At 39.9% G+C, this 8,506-nt stretch overlaps 1 non-coding gene across 1 annotated transcript; it reads right to left on the reverse strand.

Moving 5' to 3' along the window:
• Nucleotides 1-300: 300 nt before the first annotated feature.
• LOC141515714 (U6 spliceosomal RNA) lies at nucleotides 301-402 on the reverse strand. Its single transcript, XR_012476468.1, has one exon. It is a non-coding gene; the product is annotated as a U6 spliceosomal RNA (small nuclear RNA).
• Nucleotides 403-8,506: the final 8,104 nt, after the last annotated feature.

Here is an 8,506-nt window from a genome sequence, read left to right on the forward strand (position 1 = left end):
ATGGAAGTCAGCCAAACTAATCTGCTTAACAAGACTATAATCATAGGATTAAGATCAGATATTGGAAATCAGCTAATTCAGAACCCATTTTACAGGTAAGAAAAATGAGACTAAAAAAAGGGTTTTGCCCAAAGACACATTGTAAGTACTAGACCTCAGATGTTGCCCTTTGCCATCAGAATCCTTATTTAGAGCTCTTTCCACTCCCCCTCCCCGACTCTCTTCTGGCTAACTAACATCTCAGTATCTTTTCTCAAACCTTTCTCCCAGTAATTACAGCTTATGTTTATATATTTTTTTAAAAATATGGAATACTTCATGAATTCGCATGTCATCCATGCACAGGGGCCAGGCTAATCTTTGTTACTCCAATTTTAGTATATATGTTTTTGAAGTGAGCACTTATTAGGTACTTTAAGGTTTGTAGACTCTTTACATATAGTGTTTTATCTGATCCTTTCCACAGTAGGTGCTATTATTTTAGAGATGTGGAAAGTAACACTGGGTGAGATTAAATGGCTTGCCCAGAGTCACACAGGGAAGAAAGTCTTTGAACTGGATTTGAATTCAGGGTTTTCTAACTCTGAGACCAATTAATGTTCAGCAAGAAAAATTGCTTCATTCTCAAAACACAAAACTATTTCAGCCTCATAGAAATGATCTCAAAATTATCTTCTCTTACTCTCTTTATTTCTATTTTTAGTAACTTTCAGTCCTTAGGTCTTTAGTCTATACTCAGTTGTTTGTTGTTTGTCCTTCATTGTCAAATGTGACATCAGGAGAACATTATCCTCCTTCACTTGACTTCAAGTGAATTGGATTTAAGAGAGGCAGATAGATCTGTGTAGTCATCAACCTCATTCTCTCCTCCAGAACAAGTGTAGTTCAGTTACAAGACATAGATCAGGACAAGTGGCAATGACTCTGCTCTCAATTATCATGCAGGTAAGATTATAGATGAATAGATTTAGAAAGAGAGGGCAATTTAAAGGTTATCCAGTTCAATGTCTTGTTTTGCAAATGAGGAAATTGAGTCACAAAAAATTGTTACTTGTTCAAAATCACATGGATAATAACAGAGTCTAAGTTTTTACTGAGGCTATATTAAGCACAGAGAATACAAATTCAAGAAGAGATATAGTTCCTCCCTTCAAGTAGCTTATATTCCAATGGGAGAAGAGAATACATAAAGGAGAGTTGAAGAGTGGGGGAGACAAAGGGAAAGATGAATGTCCCCAGCTGAGGGCATTGTAGAATACTATCTGATAATATAAGGAGTGCAGCTTGTAGTAGAACAAAGGCATGGATGCCCTAATCCTCTTCTCTAATATGGAGGTTATTCTGGGAGGCAGCCAATTAGAGAGACAGGTCTCAGGGACAAAAGAAACATTCAACATGTAAAATTCATGATTTAGACCATGATCCTGTACTACAAATCCTTTTCCCCTGCATCATGTGGCTTTCTCTTTTGCTTAGTAATTTTTTTAGGCTGCCTTTACTTTGTCTACATTTTGCTTCTAAATTGTCATTTAAATATCGTTCCCCTAAGGACTTGTATCCAGTAGGTACTTAATGTTTGAGTAACTTTACACTAGAACATACTTTGAGTAAAATATACTATGTCACTTACCTCTATGCATTTTTTTTTGCTTCCATGAAAGTGAACTGTACTCATGGTACTCCATATCTACCACCATGCTTTCTTGTCTTCCTTCCTTTGCTCACATTGTTCCTCAAATCTCCAATGCCTTTCTCCCAATCCTTCCATCTCTGCTGTCTGTTGAATTCTCATCATTTAAAGCTCAAGTGAAATGTGTCTTGTACCTTGTGGGAATGTAATTGAGACAGCATGATATAGGAGAAAGAATTGGACTTGGGACCAGGAGAGAACCTGGTTCACAACCTGATTCCAAAACTTAATGTCTGTTCTTCAAAATATCAACCTTTCTGGATTTCAGTTTACACCTCTGACAACTGGGGATTATAATCTAGGAATGTTCTGGAACCAGTTCTTACTAATTTGGGAGAGCCATTTGTAAAATTTTCAGCATTTACACCACAGAAATCAACAAAAGTTACAAATCAGGACTTGATTTACAGTTTTATTGGTTGTCTACCCATAAGTAAGTGATGGAGAAAATGCCAATAGTAAGGATTAAACTTAAAAGTACGTCCTTCAATTTTCTTTCTTTTTTGTTTTTTTTTTAGATTTTTCAAGGCAATGGGGTTAAGTGGCTTGCCCAAGGCCACATGGCGAGGTAATTATTAAGTGTCTGAGGTCGGATTTGAACCCAGGTACTCCTGACTCCAAGGCCAGTGCTCTATCCATTGCACCACCTAGCTTCCCTGTCTTTCAATTTTCAAAGAGCTGATTGTTAAACATGTAATAGTACATCCCTGTCTATTGCACTTGACTCACAGGTATGTTATGAGGATCACAGGAGATAACCTATGTAAAGGACTTAAAAAACTTTAAAATATTGATTTTTTGAAATGCAGTATTCTCTTCTTCCCTGTTTCTCCCAATTAGTAATGACACCCTCCCTCCATTCCCTCCTCAACTTCCTATTGTGCTTTATACTTCTCTGATAGTCATTTTTGAATATTGCTGCTTTTGAGTTGTTTCAGTCATGTCCAATGTACCTTGACTTCATTTGTTTTTATTTCTTTCTCCAGCTCATTTTAGAGATGAGAAATTGAAGCAAACAGAATTAAGTGACTTGCGCATGTTTGTCCTTTTTCAAAGAAGACCATGACATCAGGGAGGTAATGCCATGGCAAGCATGTGAATTGAATCTGAGTGGGGGGGATGCTATGCTAAATCACCAATCTCACTTTCTCCTCCAGAGCCACCTGGATCCAGTGGCCAGATATGAATCAGGACTGGAGATGACTCTGAATGTGATGCAATCAGGGTTAATTAATTTGCCAAAGGTTACACAGCTAGTAAGTGGCAAGTATCTGAGGTTGGATTTGAACTCTTTTTCCTGACTCCAAGGCCAGTGCTGTATCCACTTGCCCAATATCACACAGTTATTATCTGAGGCAGGATAGGAACTCGGGAACTCATTCTTCCTAACTGTACATCATATCATCTGGCTACCTTTGTGTATGGATTTTTGTGTATATCTCATATTCTCACTTGACTCTTAGCTCCAAGAAGCCTGGGATTATACCTTATATAAACTTTGTATCTCTTACAGTTCCAAGCACTCTGTCCAATAAATACTTAGTAAATATTTGTTGAATTTGTTATTATGAAATGGGGCTGTTTTGTTACTTCATTCAATGGGGTGGACTCAGTAACAAATACTGAGGCAAGATACCTAGGCAATTAAGCTTCAAAGGTAGTTTCATGAAATGGATCTTAAAAATGGTTGACAGAATTCTGGTATGAGAAATCTACCTTTGCCACTAATCAATAATGTTCTATCTCTATAAAGATTAAGGGAATAGATTGTCCTGTGACAATCACAGGGGTGTTTCTCTCTTAGTCATTGTGTCAAGATTTTTGCCAGAGTCCTCCTTAAGAAGCTGATCCTGGAAGATGATCTTCTTTCTGAAAGTCAGTGTGACTTCAGAAAGGGTCAAGGAATGGTCAGTATGATGTTTCCTGCTCGACACCTCTAGGAAAAAATGCCAAGAGCAGAACAGCAGTCTGTATACAATCTTTGTAGATCTGACCAAGGCCCTTGATACCGTCAGTCATGAGGATTTAAGGACAATTACATCAAAACTTGGTTGCCCAGAGTTGTTCTTCGGTATTGAACATCAGTTTCTTTTTTTTTCTTTTTCTTTTTAATTTATTTTTTCATTCTCATTTTGCACAAATGGTTTTTTTACATTAATAAAATATACTTGTTTACAAGTAAACAAAATGCCCCTCCCCCCATGAATATAGATAGACTTGCTTGGGCAAAAAAGTAAAGGGGAGAGAAAAAAATTAAAATTAAAAAAATAATAGTAATAATTGTAGGTATGGCCAGGTGGTGCAATGGATGAAGTACCAGCCCTGGAGCCACGAGCACCAGAGTCCATATCCAGCCTTGTAAACCCAATAATCACCCAGCCATGTGACATGCAAGCCACCTGATCCCCACTGCCCTGCAAAAACCAAAAAGAAGGAAAAAAAAAGACCCAAAATAAAATAAAATAAAATAAAATAAAATAAAATAGTAATAATAATAATAGGGGTGGCTGGGTGGCAGACAGAGCATTGGCCCTTGAGCCAGGAGCACCTGGGTCCGAATCCGGCCTCAGACACCCAAAGATCACCCTGCTATGTGGCCCCAGGCAGGCCACCCAGCCCCACTTGCCCTGCACCCTCCCCCAAATAATAATAACAAAAAATGTGCTTCAGTCTTTGTTCCAACACCATCAACTCTGTCGTGGGTGGACCACATTCTTTATGATAAGTCCATCGCAAAAATTACTTCCATATTTTTCCAATGTTGCCATTGCTGATCGCAACTCCCTCCTTTCTTATTTCTCCACTACTATGTACTATATTTTCTCTCTCCTTTCACTCTGACTCTGCTGTAGGGTCGCTGAGTGGCGCAGCAGAGAGATCTCTGGTTCTGGGGCCAAGAAGCCCTGAGTCCCCATACCACCCCTTAGGCTCAGAATCCACCTGGCCCTATGGTCCTGGGCAGGCCATCCAATCCTGGCCCCTTGCAAGAAGTAAAAAAGAAAATGTGTTATATCTGACCACTGTCCCCCCATGGTCCATCCTCTCCTCCTTTATTCACATCCCCACCCCTTCTCCCTGCTCCCCCCTCCTTTTTACTCCAGTTGTCTATACCTCATTGAGTATATTTGCTGTTTCCTCTCCTAGCCATCTCTGATGAGAGCAAAAGTTCCCTCATTCCCCCTTGCCTCCCCCTTTCCATATCATTGCAATAGCTCATTGTAATAAAAAAACCTTATCATGTGAAATATCTTGGACTATTCCCCCTCTCCTTTTTCTTTCTCCCATTCCATTTCCCTTTTTTTCCTACTGACTCCATTTTTACACCATATTTTATCTTTGAATTCAGCTTTCTCCTGTGCTATAAAAGCTCCCTCTACCTGCTCTATTAACTGAGATGGTTCATATAAATATTATCAGTATCATTTTTTCTATACATACAGTTCATCCTCATTAAGTCCCTCATATTTCCCCCCTCTCCTCCAATCTCCATGCTTCACCTGAGTCCTGTATCTGAAGATCAAACCTTCTGTTCAGCTCTGGCCATTCCAAAAGGAACCTTTGAAACTCCCCTGGTTCATTGAAAGTCCATCTTTTTCCCTGGAAGAGGACATTCAGCCTTGCTGGGTAGTTCATTCTTGGCTGCATTCTAAGCTCTTTTGCCTTCTGGTATATTGTATTCCAAGCCCTACGTGCTTCCAATGTAGTTGCTGCTAAGTCCTGTGTGATCCTGACTGCAGCTCCATGATATTTGAACTGTGTCCTTCTGGCTGCTTGTAATATTTTCTCTTTGACTTGGGAGTTCTGGAACTTGGCTATAATATTCCTGGGGGTTGGTTTTTTGGGATCTCTTTCTCAGGGGGATCGGTGGATTCTCTCCATTTCTATTTTGCCCTCTGCTTCTAGAATATCAGGGCAATATTCCTGTAGTAATTCTTTGAAAATGATGTCAAGGCTCTATTCCAATAATTTTCAAATTATCTTTCCTAAGTCTGTTTTCCATATCAGTTGTTTTTTCAATGAGATATTTCACATTTTCTTCTAATTTTTCATTTTTTTGGTTTTGAAGTATTGATTCCTGATTTCTGGCAAATTCAATCTCCCTGAATTCTATTCTTTGTCTGAAGGATTTGTTCTCAGAGAGTTTTCTTATCTCTTTTTCCATCTGGCCAATTTTGCTTTTTAAAGCATTCTTCTCCTCAATAACTTTTTGAACTGTTTTATCCATTTGACCTAAGCTGGTTTTTAGCATGCTATTTTCTTCAGCATTTTTTTTGGATTTCCTTGACTAAGCTGCTGACGTCATTTTCATGTTTTTCCTGCATCTCTCTCCTTTCTTTTCCCAGTTTTTCTTCCAACTCCCTCATTTGATTTTCAAAGTCTTTTTTGAGCTCTATCATAGCCTGAGCCCAATTTCTGTTTTTCTTGGAGTCTTTAGATGCAGGAGCTTGTGCTTCCTCATCTTCAGACTGAGTATTTTGATCCTTCTTGGGCTCATTTGCAAAATATTTCTCAATGGTCTTCCTCTTGTTTCTTTGCTTGTTCATTTTCCCAGCCTAAGCCTGTTTTTAGGGGTGCTTCCTGAGCTTTTGGGACACTCCCACAAGGGTCTCAGTGTGTGGGGCTCTGTCTTCCCTCCTGATCTGTGAATGACCATAAGTGTCCCCCTCTGCCATGGGGCTGAGGTGGGGGGGCCCTGTTGTTCTATGGAGGGGCCTTGATTGGGATCAGGATCTGAATGTGGTCAGAGCCCCAGAGTCCTGTTCCAGGGGCAGAGGACAGAGCTTGGCAGTCTCTCTCTCTTCACTCCCCTCCCTCAGCTCAATGGGCTCATGCCCTGGGGGCTCCTGCTTACTGGCTCCGCCTGCTTCTGTTTCCGGGTCTAGGCTGCCCAAAGACCAAGCTGCTGGCTGTGTGCCCTAGGGGCTGGGCTCCAAGTGCTCGCTCTGGCAGAGGTCCCCTGCTGTTCCCCCACTTTGTGCCCGGTGCTCCCCGGGGTACAGCTCAGGCGACTCCCATGCTGTTGTGAGCTGGGGCGCCCAGTGCTCTAGGGCTGCCTCCGGGAGGCTGAAGCTCTTTTGCTCTGGTGGGCCACCCCTCTGGCGGGCCGCCCCTCTGACCCCGGGGAGCAGAGCCTTCCTACTCTTTTCCAGGTTACCTTGAGTAGGAGAACTGCCTCACTGGGTCCCTTTGTGGGTTCTGTCTCTCAAAAGTTTAGTTAGAATCCTTAGTTTATGAGTTTTTATCAGAGAGCTCCTAAGACTTGATCCCTTCGGGTCGCCATCTTGGCTCCGCCCCTCTGAACATCAGTTTCTTGATGGCATGGTCCCCCAGGTTCCAGATAGAGGATGATGCTCTTAAGATTTCCTGGTTACCAATGGAGTGAAACAAGGCTGTGTCCTTACTCCTTTTAAATGTGATGTTTTCAGTCATAGTATCAAATACCTTTGCTGAGGCTACCACACTGATGGTAAATTCCTCAACTTGAAAAGGTTAGACAACAGAGGTATTGTAAGAAACAAATTAACTAAGGTGACTCAGGCATACATCAATCAATTAATCAATAGGCATTTATTAAGTGATTAGTATGTATCAGGTGCTGCAGCTGTATAAATAAAAAATTCTAAAGTACCTACTTTTGAAGTATTATAATCTCATTAGAGTAGATGACATTTATACATATAAGTACAGTCAAACTTTGTGCTATATAAGCCATGTGAAGACAGGTTTTTTTGTTTATCCAGTTGGCAATAGTCCCATGAAAGAGGATATGGGATTGGGAGGGAGGGGTGTTGCTAGATAAAGGCAATATCTCCAGTGAAGGAATTTTTAACCTTTTCTGTGATATCCAAGGAATCCTTCCCAATATGCTGTTTTTAAAGGCATAATATAAAATACATAGAATTAAAAAGGAAGCTAAATATATTAATATAAAGTTATCAATTTTTTTTTCAAATGAGTTCTCAAATCCCAGGTGATAAATCAGCACAATCTTCTCAGGAGCAAACACAGCAAACTCCCATCATTCATATAATTATTGACTTGTTACCTTATTAATTCTTTCATACTAGTTTGAAGGCAATAAAGTTATATGTTCTGATATTTCCTCATACATTCCCACAAATGACAAATTAATTAATTAATCAGCAATGTTCCCCATGTAGATTTTTTTTAAAAAGAGAAATCTATTTTTCCATAAACTTCCTCTTTTCTTTTGATCTCAAACCATAGTTTCAAAGACTTAGACATACAAACAAAAATGTTGCTCAAAGAAAAATTATTTTTTTTCAATAATTATACTAGTCACAGTTAACTATAAACAATGTTGTTATCTGCTGACTCCTCCAAACAACAGAATCCCAGTCCAACAATTCAGTTATCTCATGGTGTCTTCTACACAGAATAAGAATAAGAGTTAAAATCAGTTCTCTCCAAGTATCTCTTCACACTCTCCCAGATGACAGCTAATTCTCATGGATTCTTGCAATCTCATTTTCCATGACAGTTAACTCTCCAAGAAATTCTCTCAGCCCTCTCTCAATCCTCACACAGACTCTCAGCCATGACAGTTAACTCTCCCAAGATGACAGGATCATCAGTTTAGAGCTGAAAGGGATTTTAGATGCCACCAAGTCCAATCCCACCCCCACCCCACTTTATAAAGAGGAAAATAAAGCTCAGAGAATGTTAAATGACTTACCCACAATCATACATTATCTGAGGCAGGATCTGAACCCATGTCTTCAAGACTTGAAGGCCAGTATATTATTGCTATGCCATAGTGGCCCAAGGGACTATTTATTCTCTCTAAATAAGGTT

Source organism: Macrotis lagotis, chromosome 2 (genome assembly GCF_037893015.1).
Source record: "Macrotis lagotis isolate mMagLag1 chromosome 2, bilby.v1.9.chrom.fasta, whole genome shotgun sequence".
Lineage (NCBI taxonomy): Eukaryota > Metazoa > Chordata > Mammalia > Peramelemorphia > Peramelidae > Macrotis > Macrotis lagotis.